The 24,959-nt window shown below is 38.0% G+C and overlaps 1 protein-coding gene across 4 annotated transcripts in view; it reads left to right on the top strand.

Moving 5' to 3' along the window:
• Positions 1-24,959, top strand: part of STAT4 (signal transducer and activator of transcription 4) — a 113,376-nt gene that overhangs the window by 37,595 nt on the left and 50,822 nt on the right. Inside the window, exon 1 of one of the 4 annotated variants that reach the window (XM_053215468.1) lies at positions 14,452-14,701. The exons of the other annotated variants lie outside the window; for them this stretch is intronic. The gene's annotated coding sequence lies outside the window, so the exon portion shown is untranslated. Of the gene's footprint in view, positions 1-14,451; positions 14,702-24,959 lie in introns of those variants that run through there. 4 annotated transcript variants of the gene reach the window in all.

Genomic DNA, 24,959 nt, shown 5'->3' with positions numbered 1-24,959 from the left:
GGACACCCACGCCATTGGGAAAGTGAGTAGAGACACAGATGTTAGTTGAAAAAGAGGATATGAAGATGTTTAGAGTCACATGTTGACTTTTACTATCCATTGGTTTCATTTGCTAGGAGGGTCATGGTGGTTGCAAAGAAAAAATTGAGCAGATATTCACCTTAAAAGTAGGAGAATTGTGTCATTCTGCCAGTAGTTTTTCCTTTTTAAATGTTTTCTGTTTTAGTTGCCCCTCTCATATGAAGATGAAGGCCTATAGGAAAGCTGTCCGTACTGATCCGAATCCGTTGTGATCTGGAAGCTTTCCAAAAAGATACTTAACCAAAACCAAGACAGTTCATAAGACTTGTTACCTTAAACATTTGCTTTCAAAACGCTTTTATGTACATTTTGTGGAAGTTGGTTTAATAAACAAAAGCATAAAAATTGGAGCAAAACCAAATCCACCTGTCAACAAGTTAGAAACCAGTTGTCATCTAGAAACTAATTTCTGTTTATATTTAAAATTGTGGTTTGACTGAGTCATGATCAAGTAGATATCTGAACTCAGTAGATAACTCATTTCAGTACATAGGCATTGAGTGACTGCCTTTAACTGATCCAAATCACATTAAGGGCATCCATTTTAACTTATCAATGAGATGTTCAGGATTGGGAAAGAAATTGCCTTTCTCACCAAGCCACCAGGCACCCACCAAACTCGTCTTACTTACTTTCTCCAGAGATGACCAAAGGACAAAAGATTTGCCCAGTTGAAACCTCTCTCTCCCCTCTACTTTTTCCAAAAAATGAGGATCTGGAGACCAGTACTTGGCACACGGTTGATCTTCAACACTCTATTACCATAATTCTCTGATTGGCTACTTTGGCGGGGAACATAGATCTCACTGCCACTGCTGAGTGAGTTCCTATGTGTACAATGAGGTACTAATGTGGTACAAGTAGCCAACAAGTATGTTGGTGGCTAAAAAATGAGAAGACCCTTTTATCTATCTGTTTTCAAGAAGGGTCCTCTTTTCTATCACCTAATCTGTGATCTCTGTCTCAGTAGAAAGATACAGGGGTGAGAAACAGAAGTGGCTAGCTGCCTTTCATACTTACCAGGTTCTCATAACTCACCTCATATCTGTCAGGGTTTATTTTGGAAAAACTTAATATCTCATTGGTTTTCTGTAGCTCAACACATCATCAGCTCACCACATCTTCTTTAGATTCTTGTATTTCTTTTCCTGAACAATAACAAGCCTTCCTAGAGAAAAAGATAGAGATAGAGATAGAGACTTGACAGGAACAATGTGGAGGATAGTGTGGCTTAGGTGAAAACAGAGGCATGGAGACCTATTTGGACATAATTGCAATAGTTAAAGGGAAAGGAAATTGGATGCTGGGCAGTGACAATGAGAACAGGGGATAATGTGCTGCAATTGTGAGGTAATTTGGTAAAAGTTTGGGCATGTGATGAGTGAATAGATATGAAATGTGCGAGAGCGAGAAATAAGAGATGACTGAGGGTTTTTGTTTGGGTTACTATGTGGATGTTGATGTATAATGAAGATTAGGTTTGGGGAAGGAAGTGGGCTAGCAAGATGAGTTTGATCAGTTCTAAGTGGAATGCAGTAGGAAGTTAACGGGAGGTAACTGGAACTATTACGTCTACATACTTAACTGTCTCTTCCACAAGACTGAGAGCTCCTTGAGCACATTCGTCTTTGCATCTCCAAGTGCTTAACACAGAGCCCAGCACATACTAGGGCTCAGTGTCTTGTTTAATAAATGAAGAGTTAAGCTGACATTACAAATGTGATTAATGCCTTTTTTTCAATGAGCATCCCTAACTAAATGGAACAAATGCCATGTCATTATTGTAATTTAGAGCGCATCAGTGAAATTTAGATGATAAGATTTTCTTGTTGAAATCAGAACTTCCTAAGAATACTTTTCTTAATTTTTTAGATACTTTTAGGCTATATGGATTTTTAGATACTTTTAGGCTACATGGCTCATCTGCAAGCTTTGTCAAATTGTTGCAAATCTCCAAAAAGTTTTCCATTATATTTATTGAAAAAAAAAAACCTGCATATAAGTGGTCCCAAGCAGTTCAAACCCATGTGTTCAAAGGTCAACTATATGTTTATTCAGGTCTTCCGTGTTCTTCAATGCTGTTTTTAAATCCTCCCCATAAAATTATAGCATATCTTTCCTTAAATTTATCCCTAGAGATATATAAACCCCTATGTTTATTGCAGAATTATTTACAAATAGCCAAACTATAGAAGCAACGATGTCCATCGATAAATGTATGGATAAAGAAGATGTGGCATTTGTGCATATATATATATAGAATGTATATATATATATATATATATATATATATATGCATATATATGCCATACTATATACACACAATGGAATATTATTCAGCCATAAAAAAGAATGAAGTCTTGCCATTTGCAACAGCATAGATGGAGCTAGAGAGTATGATGCTAAGCAAAATAAACCAGTCAGAGAAAGACAAATACCATATGATTTCACTCTTAGGTGGAATTTAAGAAGCAAAATAAACAAAGGGGAAAAAAAGAGAGAGAGAAAGCAAAAACAGACTCTTAACTATAGAGAACAAATGGACGGTTACCAGAGAGGAGGTGAGGGGGGATGGGTAAAATAAGTGAAGGCGATTAGGAGTGCACTTGTCTTCATGAGCACCAAGCAATGCACAGAACTGTTGTATTCCTATATTGTACACCTGAAACTAATCTAGCACTGTATGTTAAGTACACTGTAATTAAAAAAAAAAAAACTTGGTAATTTGGGTCAAAAGGTAGAAACTTCCTATAGAATAAATTAATAAATATGAATTATTATAAAATAAACAAGTCATGGTAATGTAAAAAAAAACCCTAGATTTTTGTTACATATTATTGATATTTTGAGTGGTATTTTTTTTTCTATTACATTCTTTTATGTGATTACTGCTAGTCTGTGGGAATACTACTGATGTTTGAATACAAATCTTTCTGAACTGTCTTATTGATTCCAACTTAGTGCAGATTCTCTTTTATTTTCTCCAGAGGATCATATCTGCAAATAAGGAAAGACTTAGTTCTCTTCCAAGTTTTATGCTTATTTCTTTTCCTTCTCTTATCAGTTAAGAATTTCATTCCTATATCAAAGTGAAGCAGTCATAACAGATGAAATGTTTTATTAAGATAATGCTTGCTGTAGGTTTATGATGTTAAGGAAATTCCCTTATAATCCTGGTTTACAGAGGTTTTTAGAAATTTTGATGACTACCACATTTTATCCAATGAATTTTCGGCACCTATTAAGATAATTCTATACTTATCTCCTTTAATCCACACTTAGGTGTGTGACACAGATTTTTCTTATCTTGAACCATTGTTATGTTCCTGAGATAAACTTTTTGGTTTTTTTCATTCTGCTGAATGATTTGCTAATATTCTATATAAGATTCTCATCTACTTGCAAATATATCTTTTTCTTTTACGGTCCTTGTCTCGTTCTGATTTCAAGGTTATACCAACTTTATAAAATGAGTTGGAACTGTTACCTCTTCTCTTGTGCTCCGAAGCCGAGTTCCCAGATGGGATACAAACACACAGTCTAGTTTTCTAATTTTGTATATTATATATATATTTTTTAAATTGTGTATATTTAAGGTGTACAACACGGTGATTTGATATACTTGCACGTAATGAAATGAGATACTGCAGTCAAGGTAATTAACATATCACTTCCTTATATATTGCCATTTTTGTGTGATAAGAGCACCTGAGATCTGCTCTCTCAGTACAGTATTATTAATTATAGTCCTCATACTGCCCATTCAATCTCTAGGCTTAATCATCCTACATAACTGCAACTTTGTACCCTTTGACCCACATCTCCCGTTCCACATTACCCCTGCCTGTCTCTGGTAACCACATGAAACACTCATTTATTTAGGTCTTTACTTTCTCTCAGCAAGGTTTTCCAGTGTTCTTATGTAGGTCTTTCACATCTTATGGATGTACTGTAATTTAATCAGTCCTGCAGAAATGGGCCTTTAGTTTCTCGTTCTTGCTCTATTTCATCTTTGTAAGCACAACAAAATTTAAAACCTCACATCTAACTTTTGTTTGTCATGTTTAAGTGCTATAATTGGTATCTAACACCACTCATTCTCCCCTCCTACATTCTCATCTACAAGCAAGAAGTCAAAGAGCAAAGAAGCTCCTCCCCCGCCCCCCGCCTCAGTGTCCGATCTTTTGGGTTTTAAAACCACAGCTGAACCACCTCAATCTGTTTCCTGTTATTTAAAATCTCTAGGGAAAGGTATTGCATGAACAGACTTCAGAGCCTTTCCAAAGCCTTACCAACATGGTCATCAGAAAAAGTCTCTTTTGTCACTGTGCTGTTAATTATACCCATTTTCCCATTGTTCACTTATCAGCAATTGAAAGAATTTATCAGTGAATGGAAGAACATCTGCTTCTCATTTCTAAAAACTAGTTCTTTGTGCATTAGAAAACAGAAACTGTATTTGGGGGACTATCAATTTCCCATGTCTGTAGCTGTCTATAACTCTTTTTAGCTCCACATATAGGTTCTGATTTCCAATCTTGCCAATGAATTAACAAGCATGTGCTGGTTGGTAAACTGCTCTACATAAGTCCTTTTAACAAGCATGTGAACCACATTGGTTTCAGGTCTCCTCCCAGAGGTAGCCAACTTTCATATGTTATTGAGCCTCAAACCACACAAATCCATTTAGATGGTTTATCTGAGTTCCTTAGGTTATATCTTTTTGCTAATGCAGTTTAATATCATACCAATGGATCTTTAAATAACTTTATTTCTTATTACAAAGATGATATGTATCCAATAAAGGTAGTTCAGAAAATCAAAAATAAATGAAAAGGAAAACTTTCATCTGTAATCCCATCTTTAAAAATTCATTTGCAATCCCATCCCACTGTTAACATTTTTGTATATTTCCTGCTGATATTTCTACATATATATATGTTTTATATATATATATATTTTTTTTAATGTTTATTTATTTATTTTGAGGGAGAGCACAAGCATGGGAGAGGAAGAGAGAGACGGAGAGAGGGAGAATCCCGAGCAGGCTCCACACTGTCAGCACAGAGCCCATCACAGGGCTTGATTCTATGCCCCTGGGATCATGATGACCTGAACTGAGTTGGATCCTTAGGGCACCTGGGTGGCTCAGTCAGTCAAGCATTGACTCTTGGTTTTGGCTCAGGTCATGATCTTACGGTTTCTTGAGTTAGAGCCCCGCGTTGGGCTCCGCGTTGGGCTCTGTGCTGGCAGTGGAGAGGATGCTTGGAATTCTTTCTCTTTCCCTCTCTCTCTGCCCTTCCCCTACTTGCACTGTCTCTGTCTCTCTCAAATAAATAAATAAACTTAAAAAAACAAGAGTTGGACCCTTAACCAACTAAGCCACCCACATGCCCCTACTTACATCTATATTTTAACTATTTTAAAAATTATTATTGTTTTACTTACCTCTTCCCTAAGCTTAATGCATTTACTTAAATGATCAACCAACCATGGGATGGCATTCTATGCCATTAATATTCTTTTTCAGCATCATTTGTATTCACCTATTAATTGGGCATTTATTAATTTTTCCTGCTCTTCACCGATATAAACAAATGAAGTGCACATATCTATTGTTAAAAGCTCATTCATATTTATGATTATTCTGTCAGGACAGTGGGTCCTAACTCCATGCATCAAAATCACTTGTAGAGTTGTTTTTAATGCAGATACCAACTGTTGACATGAATGTAAACTGACATGTTAATGAGGATAACACTAGTTATTCTATTAAACAACAGACAATAGGATTTTATTTATCTTGCACATAACAGTCTAATGTTTGGCTATCCTGTGGATAAGAAGACCTTATTCTTTTCCTTTTCATTGTGATTCAAGGGCCCAAGTTCCTTCCATAGAGTGGCTCAGCTGTTCCAAAGGAGACTGGATGTCTTCATAGCTAGGAGATAAAGAGAAAGAGCATGAAGTCACAGTCATATCTGGGCTCCCTCAGCCTAGAAATGACACACTGTCTCTGCTTTCCATTAGGAAGAACTAGTTGTGTGCCTCCTGAACCATGCAAGGAATGCTAAGAAATGTAATCTATGAATGGGCTGCCCCTTGCCCTGCCAAGGACTTACTGCCTCCTACCAGAGAGGAAGAAGGGGTTTTAGTGGACAGTTAGGTATGGCTGCTACTTTGGCAAAACCAGGTTGCAAAGTAATTTGTCAGTATCCACAAAGTTTAATGTGACTCGGTAGTTCCATTTCTGAATATTTTTCCTACAGAAATTCTCACACAGGTAAAGAGAAGGATATCCACACAAGAATGTTCATTGTTTCTGTTATTTATAACAACAAATGGCTAAATACATTGAATTATTTCAGTGTATGCAACAACTATTAAGATATTAGATCTGTATATCTTGAAATGTAAGGATGACCATAATGTATGCTATCGAATGGAAAAACATAGAAAAATATGCCCAGTCTGATTACACACAGGGAGTGAGAGGAGAAAGTGGAAGATGATAGGGGTCTCACCAATTTTTTAAAAAATATTTTGTTTATTTTTGAGAGACAGCCAGAGGGGAAGTGCAGAGAGGGAGGGGACAGAGGATCCGAAGCAGGCTCCTCGCTGACAGCAGAGAGCCAGATGTGGGGTTTGAACTCACAAACCGTGAGATCATGACCTGAGCCAAAGTCGGACGCTCAACCAACTGAGCCATCCAAGTGCCCCTCTCACCAATTTTTTAAACTTTTTTATTACTCGAAATTTGAAAAATAACCCCAAATTACATCAGCATTTTAAAAACCCAGATTCCCAGACCTCACCCCAAATCTATGGAATCAGAATCTCCAAGGGATGGGACCCAGAAATTTGTAGTTCATAAGAGCTTCACAAGTGATTTTGATAAATTGCCAAGGTTGAGACTACAGCCTTAGGATAAATTTCTAAAAGTGGAATTACTATGTCAAAGGGTATGAAAAATGTTAAGGCTTTGATAAGAATTGCCAAATTGTCCTTTCATAATGTACCAATTCACATTCCCACCAGCAGTGTGTAAAAGCTCATTCCATCATCAGCAATGAGTGGTGCAAAGTGTTTTAATCTTTGCCAGTTTGATAAATGAAAAATGGTATATCTGATTTATTTGGACATAAGTGCTGGTTTGTTGCATTTGGTTCTCTTTAGGGGACATTCTGTCCCATCTGTCTTTCTCTTGAACTGGGTAGATTCATCCCCCTAAGTTAATGTTTCATTATAAAAATCACTTTGGGAACTCGTTAAAAATGTAGATTTTGAGCACCTCCCCCCCTCCCCCCCCCACACACTTCCAATTCTAGTTGATCAGGTCCAGGATAGGGTTTGGGAATATGGACAGGAGAGATAGGGTCAGAGACTTTACAAAGGACAGGTGCATCCCAGGCAGGAGCATCAGAAGAAAAGGGAACAACGGTGGAGTATTTCGTATCCCTAGAATAGACCCGTTGCTTCTGACTTGCCCTACCCTCTTCCCAGGACACAGCTCTTCTGGCCTCCTAGCATCCACCAAGCTCCAGCCCTAGTCCTTTCTACTTGTCATTAAAATTCACATCGATTTCTTTCCCCCTGCACTCCTACGGCCCTCGATGTCCAAACGGCTCATCCTGACACTTAATCACACGCTGCAATTACTTTAGATAGATGAGAATCGACTTACAGTAATAAAGATATAGTCTAATGAAAGCTGGAGAAGTATTATTTCAGGACAAAAAGAAATGCCCCAGGATAGCCTGGAAAATAATCCTGCAATAAATTACTTTTGTGTTGACACTAAATTAGAAACAATGGCAACTCTATAGAAGGTGAAATTTGAAGTCACACAGCCTTAAAGAATTAGAAACGAGTGCTGCTCTGTCAAAGCAGAGGTCTCTTTTTATCTTCCAAAATGGCAAAGATTAAAAATCCTTGCTACCACTCAGGGATGGCTGTGGACTGAGCAACCCAGGTGGTTCTTATGATCAGACAAGTTTGGAAAAGAGTACCTCTCCACCAATGTTCTCAACATTGTCTGCTTATTAGAATCATCAGACACACATTTAAAAATGAGCCATGCTCAGCCCCACCCCAGAGATTCTGTTTCAATTGGGATTTTTTTTAAAGCTTCTTGGATGATTCTAATGTATAGCTAAGACTGAGACTCATTGTCTGAAGTCATGCAAAAAAAAAAAAAAAAAAAAACACCTTGTGTAGATCTCACATGTATTTCATTATTCTTTGCTATTTTAAGAGGAGGGGATATTTGAGTTTCTAGAGGAAGTAATGGATTCCCAGAGATTTATTTACTATCTCCCTCAAATCTCTTGTCATTTGTGAGATGTTTGAGTAACTTTATTTTCATTTATTCAGTCTTTCAATCCTCAGCAAGTATGCATTGAGGAGTTTCTCTGTCAGGAGCACTGTTCATGTTGGGGACACTGCCCTCGTGATACGGGTGACCTACAAGGTGGAAGTTAAATAAGTAATTGCACTGAAGCTGAGTTTGTGAGTAGTCTCCAGTGGTGTCCTGTTTTAACTATGAAAGTTAACCAGCACGGACCATTTTCAAAACATGCCACGTTTGTCCAAATTGAATACAGTGTGCTTAAAAAAAACCTTTTCTATGAGGTTATTCCTTCTAATGGAATGTAAATCTACAATTATGTTATTAGAAGATAATTTTGTAGGCTACTCAGGGTTATTTCTTTCTAACCTGAAGTAACATTTCTCAACTTTCCTTAGGCTATTTTTTATTACGGCTGAGGTGATTCTTCTTTATGTAAACTTTAGATTGCAGAGTAATTGTAGAGCGACAAGGCCAGCTCATGAGGGCACGTGAGCCCAGCTTGGAATGTAATGGATGCTCTATGATCCTGTAGAGAAGGGTGGTACTGGATCATAGTTCTGAAGGCATTGCGTCATCAAACGGTTTCCCTGTTGTCAGCACCAGTGGACGAAGGGCACATGTGACCTTTGCTTCACCTTGGGAAGGGAAACAATAAAAGGGAACCATAAAGATTTCCGTTCTGTCGGTGATGGCTGTTACCAAAGGGTTTCATGTTATGAGCAGAGTACATCCAAGCAAATGAAGTTTTACTGACGATCCAGAAGCATTCAAAGTCTTTTCCGTGACCATAAAGTTCATTTGAACCATGGGTTTCCTGAACTCAGGTTCATCAGTCCCAGTGGACTAATCCCTTACTCCTGCAAGTATTGAGCAGCCCTGTATAATAGACACAACCTTATCTGACCTTTTCATGTAGCCCTGCTTGGCTAGGCAACAAAAAACCTAGCATGTAAAACCAGAGCATGCTTTTAGACCTCCAAGAGCTAGTGTATGTTGATTACTATACTTCTGGTGTCACATATATAAGGAGATCCCTAACTTAGTAAGAGTTTCTTCATTATCTGGGCATTGGTAGGAAGTTGATAATTCTGAGGACTGAGGTCATGTACTAGCCCAGAGTCCAAAATACTAAATGCATCCTAAGATCCTTACGGGTAACATGGAGCTGTAAGCTACTGAAAGTTTGCATTCTGTGCACAGATGAAAAAGGACCAAATGAGACACAGTAGAAGAGGCCTTTGGGGGAGCCTGATAAAGCAGCATCAAGCACAAAACCAAAGCGGAAGTTTCCAAAGCAGTAGAACTTTCAAAGGTGTTCAGGCATAACTGACAGGGTGTAGTCTGCAGGAATGCACCAAGCAGAGGGACACGTGGGAGACTGCCCTTAGAAAGCTGTGTGTCCTGTTGCTAGACTGCCCAGGTTGCTTTCTGGTAGGTCACATTCAGTCATCATATTCTCTAATAGCTGCCTTGGTGTTCCTTAATTCCTTATCTGCCTGTGAGCCCTAACTTTCCTCAGCTGAGATACATCCAGTTTCTTGACCATTTGGGTCAGTATTGTTTATAAACCTGACTGACATCATGAGGTACAATATGGCCACCAGCTAGTAGGGCACTGCTTAGAAGAAGGGTACAAATAGCAGAGGCAGTTGGAGTGCATTGCTGAGGTCAGAACTTGTAAGCCCACCCACCTTCAGGCCCGTATATACATATCTTGGAAACGGCTTGACCAACAGACCAGGAGCTGGAAGAATGGAGATGCGCTTTTTTGCTTCAGTGAGTCCTGTGTGGAGGAGGTGGCTGTGTTCAAATACTTTTAGGAACTCTTATAAGCACTAGGTGAAAGCACATAAGTGAAAGGAAGACCTTTGTGCTTAGTCTGGAAGAAAATCTAGAATTCAAACTGGCCTTTAAAAAAATATCCTTTCTGTCTCCCTGCTTGAAGTCATGGGAAAAAACAAAAAAACAAAAACAAAAGCAAAAAAACAAAAAACAAAAAACCTAAAGGACAAAACACAGATTAAATCCAACTCCTCCTTCAGAGCCCAGATCAAGTCACACTTTCTCATTGAATCAGTTCCTAACCCCAAAGAGGAATAATTTTCTTCTCTGAGCTTTGAACAATAGCTGTGTTCACACCGCTAAGAAAGAAGCCATCTCATGGCTGCTTACACATCTACGTTTTGTATTAGATTGTGAGTTTTTGAGAGCAAAACAGTCAGGAATCACTTTGACAAATGGGCTCCTGGTGAGCTGATTTTTGATGAATTCACCTGCAGGTGGAATTATATTTCATTCAATTTGGAGCTCTAATACCTAGCATAATCTCTGGCATAAAGCGGGGTTCTCCATAAGTGTTGGTGGAATTGAAAACCAGATAAACATTTTCTCTGTTTATAAAAATAATGCATTTCCATGCTTGCTGTCAAAACATAAAATCAAAGTATGGAATATAGAGGGGGAAATCAATAAATTTACGTTTTCAAGCACACAGACTAGTGCACATCAGCACATCAGTTCTGGGAACAAAAAAATAACAGTCGCAATGATGACAACACAGAAATGCAGACACATGAAATTTTGCCAGTGAGGGTGGGAACCTACCTTTCCACCGGCCCCACAAGACACTACATGGCTACCAAACTGAATTGGAAGCAAAATGTCATCCTCTTCAATTTTCATATTTACTGTCTCCTAACTCCTAAGGCATCTCCTAATCTCTGTACGCCTTAAGGGGCATGATCGCCCGCAGTGACCCTGTGGCAGGTGAAATACTGTGGCAGGAGAGCCCCCGGGCTTTGATTGTAAATGGAAGTGATGTCACATGTGATGACGTATGTTGCGATGGCATTCTCACTAGAACTGACTTCATATTTCTAATAAATGTTCAGCTGAAAAATACACAGAGAATGGAAAACACGAATTATGCAACTGAGAGTTGTGATTTCCTGTTCAACATTATGGAGGAGGTGAGAATAGAACAGTAAGAGAGAAACTATTCTTAAATGCTTCTTTTTGATGAATTGTTTCTTCTTTTGGTTTCTCCACTCTCTATACTGTCTACAGAGTCTACTACATGATTTGTTTATTACACTATGTTTATGTATCTTAGAGAAATAACATTTTAGTCATGGAAAAGACCTTAGACATAATGCATACATATGCAACAAATAACCAGCAGAATGTGTTTTTTAGGGAAACGAACGTTCTCTTGGCATATGGTCCCATTTGCCATGACTTTGGTAAGACTTCAGGCTATAAATTTTTCTAAGTTTTATGTCTTATTCAGCTTTAAAAATTATATTAGCAGCTTAACATTGAGCACAACAACAGTTAAGTCTGGAGGTTTTCATTACTTTCATTGATAATTATCCCCCCATCTCTATCGTAATTCAATTAGGTAAACTAAGTCTGAAGAGGTGCCTAAGTTATAAAACAATCATGTCCCGGACTAAATTATAACAGCAACTTCCTGTATGTCACACCTTTGCTCAGACCACAGCTTTCTTAAGAAATGATGTATTTAAACATCAGATTTGATAGCTAGAAATTCAAGGGAAACCTCCTCCTGTCTATGGTAGTTTTGAGCAGAAGGGAGAAGCCCGTCAAAATGATATGTCTGGAAACATTTTCTCTATATAAATCGCTTTTTCTATTTTAAAAACCTATAACATTCTCTGCTGTCCTTGGGTAAACTTCCTCTGTTTACCAATGGACAAATTACCATTGTCATCTTCCAAATGACAACAAAAGGCAAAAGTTGGCTCTGGTGGCACCTGCTGCCTTCCTGCATCTCCCTGTGAGGCCAAAACTTTCCTAGATTTTCTTAAACCAGGTCAGCCTTACTCAGATTTGGTTACCTTGTTTAAGTGTCTGAGTATTATTTATATCAAAAAAAGTTTTTATTGTATGAATTCAGCATTTCCCTTCTCTTAAATTCAATGCATCTTGAATAAGTTTTTGTCTCCCATGCCTCAGGCCCTGCTCTGTGCCCTTACCATAACCCTCAGGGGTAAAGGAACAACTACAATGTAGATACTAAAAGAGAGGCTCAGATTCAAAAAAAGGGAAAGATGATGTTTGTTTGTTTCTCAGCACGCAGATCAGTGTCTGGAGATAATTGTTCAGTACAAATTTATGGACTAAACAAACAAATGAATGGGTGGCATCAGTAATGTCATTGGCTGTAAGTGTGTGGGTAGGACCTTCAGAAACAGAGGTGTGGGCAGGTGTTACAGGTGGGCAAAACTGTGTATGCAAAGGCACAGTGATAGGAAAGAAGTCTGGGGAGACATAAAAGCCTGGGTTGGGGAATCTGTGGGCATCCTTTGCCCACACACTTGAGTTGTGGGAAGATGGCCAGAGCACCCGAGAACCATGGCAACGGCCTTCATGGGAGGGAGCCCGGGAACTGGCATAGGGGTGTAGGGCAGGAAGATTCTTTTTCTTACTATTTGCTCTACTATGAGACTAGAAAGTGTGTGTCTAAGCTGAGTCACAGAATAATTATTAACTACCCTTGAGAAATGACCTTAACTTTTCTTCCCGTGGTTTGTGTGAACACCCATAGCCCTGAAGCCCAGTGTCTTGTATTCCACTTCCGGTTCTACCGCTCATTAGCTGGTTGACCTTACTCTCCCTCTGCTTCAATTTTCTTAGCTGGAGAATGGTGGTAATAATAAGACTTCCTCACCTAGTTGTTAAAAATAAAATGGAAAAGAGGTCACAGTGATAACAAAAGCTTCATTTTTCACAGATTGATTCATTGTTCCTTTGGAGCTCATCATCATCCTCCACTGCACATAGATTGTGCCACATTATCTGTTGATGTAAAAAATATATACATATACATATATCCATACATATGCATGTGTACATCTTAGAATAATGGTGAGCACTCAGTGGATGCTGGGTGTGGTGTGCTAACTGCTTTCATTAGGTCATTTAATCCTCAAAACAACTCTGTGAGGTCATTACTGCTGTTTCCTCCATTTTACAGATGAGAAAACTGAGGTTTACCAAGGTTACATAGCTAAGAGGTGACAGAACTAAGACACAATCTCACTTTTTCTGAATCTAGAGCCTGTATCCCAAATATACACATGTAGATAATTTCTCCAAATTTTATCTTTCTATTTCTCTGAAAAAAAAAAATACAGTTTATGATAATTGTAACAACTGTATCGAGGTAGGATGATATACAATAAACACCTATTTAAAGTGTACAACTTGGCAAATCTTGGCATAAGTATCCACCCATGAAACCATTACCACAATCAAGATAATGAACATATCCGTCACCCTTAAAAGTTTCTTTGGGCCACTTTGTAACCTGTTCCTCCCACCCCTCCCTGTCCTGGGTCCACCCCCAAGCAACCACTGATCTGCTTCTGCTCATTAAAGATTAGTGTGCATTTTCTAGAATTTCAACATAAATAGAATTCTACATTTTGCACTCCTTTTTAACTGGGTTTTTCACTCGGCATACTTATTTTGAGATATATCCATATTTCTGCATGCATCAACAGTTCATTCCTTTTTGTTCCTGAGTAGTATTGCATTGTATGGATGTACTGAAACTTGCTTGTTTATGATAATTTTTATCAATTCTCTATACTCTAGAATGTGGAAGAAGTAAAAACACCAATCACATTCATAAATTTGGTAGTATTCCATTACTTAATTTATATTTATTTTAATACTTTATTGTACACGTTTTCTTGAAATATGAAGTAGGTATCTAAATTGAAAAGGAATGACATAGGGAGTTGAGATAGGAGAGAGGAGAGAATGGATAAGAATTGTATCCCGGGTGTAATACCACTCCAATTCTTTAAAGCCATAAGTTAGTTTTGAAATTTTCTCCTTGTATGCATGCATATCAAATCTATATTTTTGCATTCTATATGTAAAGTTCTAAAATTGAAATACTATTTCAAATCAAAGTAATCCAGCGTGGTGCTATAAACCATAAAAACTCTCTCTGTGATACAGCCACTGAAATTCAGACATCTTTTCTTTGGCCAAACAGTTGTAAGTGGTCAGTGATTTCTTCCATGTTAGGTACATTTATACCATGAAAGAATACTTTAAAGAAAGACAGGTGACTCTTTTTTCGGACTTGCAGATTGCAATCCATATGACACCCAGCTCCAGATTGTGTGGCGGAAAGCCTGTGGATGTCAGTGGAATGGGCTGGAATCTGGCTCCCCTGAGCCCCAGTTGCCCTGAGAACAAGGAGGAAGGCTGTGTTGGGCTTTAAGTAAGAAGGTATTTGAGAGTACATGGTACATAGGAGATATTGATAAATGGTATTTTCCTCCTCCTGCCCCTCCCAAGGCCTTTGTCCTTAAGACTTCTTCAGGCTCCCAGGAAGTATAAAGGCTTTTACCCATTCCTTTTCAGCACTTTGCAAACACTTTTTTCACCAGCATCTATGACAGAGCCAGGCATGAACCTGGCACTGGGATATTTGTTGAATAAATGCCCAAAGGAGATTTTTTTCTTCCTAGCACTGGCATCAAAACAAATCCATGGCTGTGCAGACCAAGGACTGGAAGGGATTGTTTCATGACCTTGTTCCCACGAGAATCACGAAGGAGTTTTTCCTGGGGCTTGAGGCAGTGGTGTGACTGGCGTTGCACAGGGCTTTGTTAGATGGTGCGGTGGTTAGAGCCTTTGTGGGAGGTGACAGAGCAGGTTGGGAACCAAGGGTTCGATTATTGTGGCCTTTCTCTGTGAATGGAACCCACTGGGAAATGTAACATCTTATTGAGGACCAGTTAGTGTAGCTAGAAGGTTGGTACACCCTCCATTAGTAAACCAGATACCTTGCTATTGTGAGAAGCCCAAGTAAGTTTCCAGGTAGTCCATCAAGAGACCCTTGTGAGTCTTTAAAAACATAGAAACTTGACCATGTTGAGTGAGAAAGAGAAAATGGCAAAATCGTTTCCAAAATCAGCAGGTTTTGGGTCCAGCACGGTTTCTGGGTCTGCAGTCAGGCCACTGCCCAGCGATGGTTTGTTCGGTGAGAAGTGTATGTGCGCTGTGTGTCCTGGGCCTCCGTCATCTGTGCCTTGTCTTGCTGCCTTCCCCTCACAGATGTGGGAGGCCAAAAACAAAAGCCAGAGTCAGAACTCTAAGTGACTCCAAAAGCCAACAGTGGGGTTGCTTTCGAAAGATGGAGTGCGGCATGGGAAATAAGGGGATGAAAACATTTTAAGAAGCACTGGAATAAGAGAAATCCACTGCGATTTAAAAATTTAAAAAAAGTTAATGTGTCTAAACTGTTCCTTCCACTATTACAGAAGACTTCTGGAGGGGTGGTCACACCTGGCTTGAGTTCCGGGTTGGCTTCGAACAAGGTAAATGGCCCAGGGAGGCCACCTCGCTTCAAGAATGCACAGTTCTCCCATCTGCGAGCTAGTAATTCATAGTACCTGTCTAACCGAACTATCTGGAAGAGAACTAAATGGGACCGGAGTGTGGAGAGACAAACCACACACAGAACTTCTCACATAGAAGGAGTTCAGTAGATCTTTGTTGTGTAGAAGACTGAAGGAGGCCTCTTCCTCTTAGTTATCCAAATGAAAGCATTCTGGCTCCCCTCCTTCTCTTTAAACAATATTTGATCATATTTTACGTGCCTATGAAAAGCTCGAAGAATTTTCGTCAAAACGACTAGAATTTCCTTTCAGCCTCAGTTCTTTATTTGTAAAATGGGGACAATTGCACCTGCCTCCCAGGGACTCCGTGAGAACCACAGAAAATCAGCGAAAGTACTTGGTGCACACCAGGTACACCTTTGCTCAATGAGCATCTAAAACCGCTCCTTTCTCAACAACAGTTGCTAAGGCTTGTCAGTGTGTGAATAATTCAGATAAGCAGAGTGGCTTTGATAAATAGGAAAGTAAACAAAGCTAATATTTGGTAATTTTCCGTTTGAAACCAAGAGGTTTCTGTTTTTGCCAAATGGAAAGAGATTTGTCACGCATGCAGTTTTATTTTTCCACATGGTTTAGTATACATGGAAAATTCAATTAAGAAAAATGATTTTGTTAGTGAATCTCTATCAAATTTTTTAAGGGCAACTACCCAGTGTTTTAGAATTTTAGGGGAGTTTCCATCAGTGAACGGGGCTTGTTTTGGCTGTGACCTTTCGGCTGGTTTAAACCTGTCAGGTCTGACCACAGAATCATGGCTCCAGGGCACAGGCTTGTTTTCTCTCCCTCTAACCTATTCATCACCCCTATTTTGCTGATGCTGACCAGAAGATTTCCTTTTTTAAGTAAGAAAAAAATTCATCTGTTTAGCTTTATATAACGTGCATGCATGAATTGAAGTGAAATAAGCAATATTTCACCTGTCCCTCTTCCTCCCACACCGCCCCCGTCCTCTTCGTTTCATATTTGATTTACCTGTCCTAACACTCCAAAATCATTTTCTGAACGTGTTTCTTAAAGTATCACTGTGTGTACGTGAAAAAACATGTTTCCAAAAGGATATTTATCTGGAACAATACCATAACTATTATTACTTTTATAGTCATGTGTTCTACTTCTTTCTAAATAAGTTCCCTGATTTTTTATGTCTATGTAAGTTAAACAGTGAGTAATTTCTTTATTTCATCCTTGGCGTGCTTCATAAATCATAATCACTGTTTTCAGAGAACATGGAAATTACCTCTTTTTGTAAAATATGGTCATTAACAAAGAAACATTCTATAGAAATTGGGGCTCTTCAGCCTGCAGAAATTTGGGGGACTTCCCCACATAATAAATACTTGCTGAAAAACCAGAGATGTCATTGTGATTCTCTTCCTGTGACCATACATTAGAACAGCGGGAAGGGATGGTAATAATCTGTATTACAACCATAAAAACAAAAAAGGAAAAAGAAAGAAATCATGCCTTGAATACTTCCACTTAGGCTGGGTAAACTGAAGCCACACACAATGAACTTAAGGAAAAATATCACATCAAAACCAAATCGTAGAAATGGAATTTAAAAATAATAGCATAAGGAGCTCTGGGGTGGCTTAGTTGGTTGAGCATCCAACTCTTAATTTCAGCTCAGGTCATGATCCCAGGGTCATGGGATCAAGTTCTGTGTCAGGCAGCACACTGAGTGTTGAGCCTGCATGATTCTGTCTGTCTCCCTCTGGCCCTCACCACCCCACCCCCGCCCCCGCTTGCTCTCTCTCTCTGGAAGAAAGGTAGTAATAACCTAATGTTTAAGTGCACATGCGTTCATGAATCAGACTATCTAGCTTGCATCCTGGCTCTGATTTACTGCCTAAGTGACTTCTGGCAAGTGACTTCTTCCCTCTGCTCCCTGCTTTCCTTATCTTCACCATCAAATGGAGAGAGCGATAGTACTGCGCAGTGTTTATCACTGTGCTGTTAGAGAGCTAGATGACAAAATTCGTAAAAGCGTGGTGCCTGGCACTCAGGAAGCCCTCAGTAAATATTATTTAATAAATAGTATGGTTATCTAGAACTGAGTATAAAGGACATGTTTCTTTAAGATTAGTAACAGGCAGGGGCACCCGGGTGGCTCAGTCCGTTACCTGTCCGACTTGGGCTCAGGTCACGATCTCATGGTTTGTGGGTTCTAGCCCCGCATTGGGCTCGGTGCTGACAGCTCAGATCCTGGAACCTGCTTCGGATTCTGTGTCTCCTCTCTCTCCCCTTTCCATGCTCACAGTCTGTCTCTGTCCCTCTCTGAAAAATAAATAAACATTAAAAAAAAAAAAGATTAGTACAGGCAGGACAATTATAAAGAAGAAAGAAGGATGATTTGGTGGGTTTCGGCCCATAAACATGTTTCCCGCACATACTGAGGTCAACTCACGAGGTTTAACCCTGGGGATAAAAGGAGGACTATCACACCAAAGGGCTCAAAGAACAAGAACGTGAATCTCTGAAGCTTTTAAACAGTATTCATCTTACTGACCTCCCTGGACAATAAATAAATAAATAAATAAATAAATAAATAAATAAAATAAAATAAAAACCTATATTTATTTTGTCCAACCATAGGTTTCTACTGATGAGGTTAACTGTTTAGAAGTATTTGAATTCTGTAAAGTTAATTATGAATGTCAACTTCAGTATCACTTGACTGATGCTCTAGGTGTATCACCAAGCACTGAACATGTCGCTTTTTTGGGCAGCAGCATCCTTGTGTAGGCTTCCCTGTCTTTCTCACCTGGAGGATTCCAGGAATGCTCCCCCATAAAAATGAGATTTTTCCACATACCCTGCTATTCTTAACGGGATCTGGCCTAATTCGAATGCAGGCCACAGGCACGGGTGTCACAGGGAGGCAATCTGGCTCTGGCCCTGAAGGATGTATGTTTGCTTTGCCTAAAATGATTTGTTGACTTATACACATTTTTTTTCAAGAAAGCTCCTTGAATTGGACACGTTTTAATTTTTTTTTTCTAAGCAGCCACTAAACCGTGAAACTTAAACAGAATTAGGCATGTGTTTTGATTTGTCTTTTGCTCTGCCAAGTTGGAAGAGTTCCCAGCAAGTGATTTATTTGCCAACAAAACCGCAAAAGCACAAATGAGACCCTTAAGGGTTACAAGTTCTTTTGTAATATCTGTGTTCTGATGGATGGCTAATTATTTTTGGCTTGAGACAGATTGATAGCAAAACAAAAATTAAGAGAGCTAGAGTTCTAACACCTTTTACTCCAACTCCTAATGTTACTGATGAGTCAATTGAGGCTGTAATGACCTGACCAAAACTCCTTAGGAACAGAAAGCTGATTGAGGGTGTTTATCCTGCTCTTTCTTCTGCAATTTTCACAGAAAGTTCAGTGATACCACCTCCAATCTCAGACCCTTACAAGCCCACGCTGCTGATGCCAACAAAATCCCACTCCAGAAGTTAGGGGTTACTTATTGTCAGTTCACGTCTACTAGCAAGGATCATTAAATACTATATTTAAAAATCAGGAACAACCCAAATGTCCATAAGAGGGAAATGTTTCCACAGATTGTGCCTAGGCAGATAACTGAGTCGTGTACGTTTATTTAACACCATGTTTTTGAAGACTGTTTAAGGACATGGAAAAATAATCCTGGTGTGTTATTTATTAAGTGAAAACTGTGGAATACAAATTTACATATCAATTTTATTTCATACTGTATATGTTTAAAAAATAATTTTAAAAACTTGGAAGGAAAGACATGAAAATATTATTGATGCTTCTCTGTGGTAGGTAAAATTAGGGATGATTTTTTGTATTTCTATGTATACTTTTCCTAGATATACTTTTATATATTTTATTCTGTGGATATGGATTTGATTTATAATCTGGAAGACAAAGAATGTTATTTCAAATAATCCAGTGTATTTATGATCAACTGGAAGAAGGGAGTCATAGCTATATGAACTATCCTTTTTTCTTTTAAAGAGCATGTCAGCATGAATATGATGTATGAAGCATGTGCCATCTACTCATGACTTTGGCTTGGGTCAGAAGGTATAAAGACTTTGGCTTTTAGTTTGAAATGAGAACCACTGGATGGCTTTGGTGGAGGAGTGGCTTGATTTTAACAAGGTCACTCTGGCTGTGGCGTTTAGCCGAACTAAACAAGGATGGTAATGGTAGAACAGGTAGTGAGAAGAATTGGATTTTAGCTAGTTATACATCATGATGTTAGATTTTAAGAACCATTTTAAAATTTATTTATTATATAGGGATTTGAATATGTCATATATATATTTTACCAGTGGAACTTGTGATGAACCCCCAAAAACTCCCTACTTATTATATGGGATTTAATATGTCTTTTATATAAATTTTATCAATTTATTTATTACATGGGGATTTAAATATGTCTTTTATCTTTATTTTATCAATGTAACTTGTGAGGAGCCTAAACAAAAAAGCAAAACAAAACAAAAACAAAAACAAAGACCACTGGGTATAGCAGGCCTTTTTCCTGAAAATAGTACCAGATCTGCTTTTACCTTTCCTTTTCAAACACCTGCTCCTATACTAAGTAACAGTTGCTCTGTCTCTATGGAGAGCAACCAAGGTTTAAGACTATGGATCTCAGGGGCGTCTGGGTGGTTCAGTCGGTTGAGCGGCCGACTTCGGCTCAGGTCATGATCTCGCGGTCCGTGAGTTCGAGCCCCGCGTCGGGCTCTGTGCTGACAGCTTGAGCCTGGAACCTGTTTTGGATTGTGTGTCTCCCTCTCTCTGACCCTTCCCCGTTCATGCTCTGTCTCTCTCTGTCTCAAAAATAAATAAATGTTAAAAAAAATTTATAAAAAAAAAAAAGACTATGGATCTCAAAGACTGACAGAGGCAAGTAGATTGAAATTAAAAATTCAAAAGCATTATATGAAAAGAAGGAGATGGTACCTAAGATAGGGAGGATTTCTCAGGAGGTAAAAAGAGAAACTGGGGTAGAATTAAATTTGTGTTGAACACAGGAAAGGATAAATAAACTCACTGGATAAATAAACATTAAAAAATAAAAAGATTCTCACTTAGAATCAAAACAGAAAATTCAGTAACATGCTGTTAACAAGCAACCCATAAAATGAGGTGCTGGAAAAGTCAAAAGTAAAAAGCAAGGCAAAGATATATCAGGCAAATGCAGACAAAAAGAAGGCACTATATATGATGTTATAATAACATCATAAAATAGAAATGAGATATAATAGCTGACATTTATTTAGTATTAAGGACATATAACATCTCATTTAATCCTCATGATGGTTATGAGGTTGTTAGTGCCAAATTCCAGCCCAAAAGCAATAACCAGGATAAATATGATACGACCATAAGAGGCAATTTCAAGTGAACAAATACCGTTCACAGATCAGTGTGCAACAGATCATTTCGAATCAACATGTGAGGTAAAAAATATAATAAACACTAGAAGGGATGAGACAAATCAAGTAGCGGTGAGATACTTTCTTAGTTTCTGACCTATCAAGTAGGCAAAAACAAATGAATAAGATCTAAATGCTATAATTTAATGAAGTTTGCAATATATCACATCATTTTAATGGTGAAAATTGTAAATAATCTAAATGCCAACAGTGGAGAATTTATTAAATAAATCAGGCTAGGACTAGAGGAACCATTTAACATCTCTAAAGTGATGTTGTAAATGTTTTAAAAACATTATAATTATACATTAAATGGAAGAACAGATACATAATGATATATAGGATGTGCTCTGAATTTTATTTTTGAAAGTGTGTGTAAAACATATGTGAATATATATACAAAGAAAAGAAACTAAATGGGTACCCCAAAACATTAACATCAGTCATCTCCAGATCTTGTGATTATGGGTGATATTATTTTCTTAGTGATTTTTCCATTTGAAAATTTTCTTCAAAGGGTATTTTTGCCTCTTCAATCAGAGAAAAACATAACTGACCTTTGTTTAATGACTGACTGTGATCTTACAAACATCCCACTTGATTCTCACAATGTAGAAGAGAAAAGGTACAGATTTTATATGGGAGGAAGTCAAGGCTCAGAGAGTAACATTGCTTTTTTTTTTTTTAATTAGTGTTATAGTTAATAGCAGGGCTGGGGTAAAACCCTGACTTCTGACCCCAAATCCTGAGGACTTTCCAGTATATTCTTCTGGGTAAACCATGCCTCCACAAAGGCCATGTTCAAATGCTGCTGGTTCAGCATGTCAAGTGATCATGACCCTGAGGTAATAAACCCATACAGCCTGATAGGATGTTGCATCCAAGATAGTAGGAGAAAGAGGTGACAATGTTTAATTAGCTCTAAATGAGCAAGGAGCTAAGGGAATAAGATAATACATTTTGATGGAAGCTGAAAGTGGAAATAGTCATGGGAAGACAGAGCTGGTCAGCTCCAAAGATTCTATCACCCGAGGGACAAATTTTACCTAGATAGCATCTTTTCTAGAGGTACCCTGGGAGAAGAAAGATACTTTAAGTATAAACATGTTTGTGTGATTTGCATTTTTAGACCAGACTAAAGATCACTTTGAATGTCACCCTGGGTATCTGCAAACCAACATTAGGATTCATTCAGATCACTGGATCTGCAACCTGGCTTCATGCTCATGGTTGAGTGATGGGCCATTTGGACACTCACTTTCCACTATTTATGAACTATTAGCAGTTTTTCAGTTTCCATTTCTCTCAGTTGCTGGATAGTTTGTATTAATACTTCTGTTGCACTTCAAAATAGATTTCAGACTTTTGTTCAATGGAAAATGTACAGGGACACTTTGATGGTTGCTTTGTAAATGTCAAAGAGAATCTTCAGAGAATGATTTTATTTCTTCAGATTGGAATGATTTTTCCATTTCTCGCTTTAGGAGTTCTACTTTTCTGATTTTTTGCACAATATGTAAATTAATAAAAAAGTTTTTACGAGTGGAATCTTTGTTATGAAAATAGCTTTAAAATGTTTTTCCAATTGCTTAATAACACAAAACTTTGTAAAAATCAAATAATGAAAAGTCTAAGAAGAAACTAAAAATCCCCTGAAATTCCACCAAAATCAGAAAGCCACCGTGAACATTTTTGTCACTGCCTTTTCATGCTTTTACTGCATACACACTCATATAATTTACCATAAATTAGGTATGATACATGCTGCTTTTTATTGTAAACTTTTTCTCTTTTTCCCCTTATCTCTATCCACGCCATCACCCCCCAAGATATCATTGTTAACCAACGTGTGCTCTTCCGTACCTATACCTGATTACTTAAATAACATGGGAAAATGTTCAATTTATCCCCAGATATATTATGTGTTTTTGTGGAATTTTGTAAATGGAGAAGTCAAGATTTTGTCATTTACAAAAATGAAGTTTTAGTTCTCATTTCTCTGCTTTCCAAATTTCACATCACAGAAATCTCTAGATTTTATGGTAGCAAATGGTCCGTGGAGTGGACGTGCCACAGTTTATTAAACCATTCCTGCTGGGTGAGCAAGCACTTCACCACCAATTTTTCTCTATCATAAACAGTGTTGTAACAAACAACCTTGTACACGCATCCTTATGGGCTAGTGCTCTTACTTTTATGGGATAGATTCCTAGAAATGGGCTTAGTAGTCAAAGCTATAAGTACTTTAAATTTTAGGAGATGGTGTCAGGTTGCTTTCCAAATAGGTTGTAGAATGTACATTTTCATCGTAAAGTGTCTGAGGAGCCTCTCCCTCATATCTCCATTAGCAGTAGGTATTTTCATTCCTTTTCATTCTGGCTTACCTGATTGTTGAGAAATAATATCTCTCTTTCTATCTTAAATTCGCTTTTCTCTGACTGAGGCTGGGGATCCTTTCTCACATTTATTGGTTGTTAGAATGTGCTCTTTTGTCAATCTCCTATTTACTTTCTTCTATTGGGATTTCTCATCAATACCAAAGGATTCTTTATATATTAGAAATAAACCTATGCTTCTATGGTCAATTAATCTGTGACAAAGGAGGCAAAAATATAGAGTGGAGAAAAGATAATCTCTTCAATAAATGGTGCTGGGAAAACTGGACAGCTACACGCAAAAGAATGAAACTGGACCACTTTCTTACACCACACACAAAAATAAAAATAAAGACCTAAATGTGAGACCTGAAACCATATAATTCCAAGAAGAGAACATAGGCAGTAATTTCTTTGGCATCAGCTGTAGAAACCTTTTTTTAGATAGGTTTCCCAAGGCAAGGAAAACACAGAGAAACTGAACTATTAGGATTACATCAAAATAAGAAGCTTTTGCACAGCAAAGGAAACCATCAACAAAGCAACCTACTGAATGGAAGAAGATACTTGCAAATTATAAATCTGATAAAGGATTAATATCCAAAATAGATGAAGAACTTACAGAACTCCACACCAAACAAAAAAATAATCCAATTTAAAAATGGGCAGAGGACCTGAATAGACATTTTTCTAAAGAAAATATGCAAATGGCCAACAGACACATGAAAAGATGCTCAACATAACTAATTACCAGGGAAATACAAATCAAAACTGCAATATCACCTCACTAGAGTTGGTGAGGATGTGGAGAAAAAGGAACCCTCATGCACTGTTACTGGGAATGTAATTTGGTGCAGCCACAATGGAAAACAGTGAGGAGGTTCCTCAAAAAATTAAAATTAGAAGTACAATATAACCCAGTAATTTAACTACTATTTACCCAAAGAAAATGAAAATACTAAATTCAAAAAGATGTAGGCACTTCTATGTTTATAATAGCATTCTTTACAATAGCCAAGATATGGAAACAACCCAAGTGTCCATCCATAGATGAATGGATAAAGACGATGTGGTGTATATACGTACAATGGAATATTGCCCAGCCATAAAAACGAATGAGCTCTTGCCATTTGCAAGAACATGGATGGGCCTAGAGGGTATAATGTTAAGTGAAGTTAGTCAGACAAAGAAGGACAAATACCATATGATTTCACTCATATGTGAATTTAAGAAACAAAACAAGTGAACAAAGAAAAAAAAGAAAGACCAACCCCCTCCCAAAAAAACAGACTG

Source organism: Acinonyx jubatus, chromosome C1 (genome assembly GCF_027475565.1).
Source record: "Acinonyx jubatus isolate Ajub_Pintada_27869175 chromosome C1, VMU_Ajub_asm_v1.0, whole genome shotgun sequence".
NCBI lineage: Eukaryota > Metazoa > Chordata > Mammalia > Carnivora > Felidae > Acinonyx > Acinonyx jubatus.
Note: the sequence above shows the minus strand (reverse complement) of the source record. Positions and strands in the feature narration are given on the sequence as shown.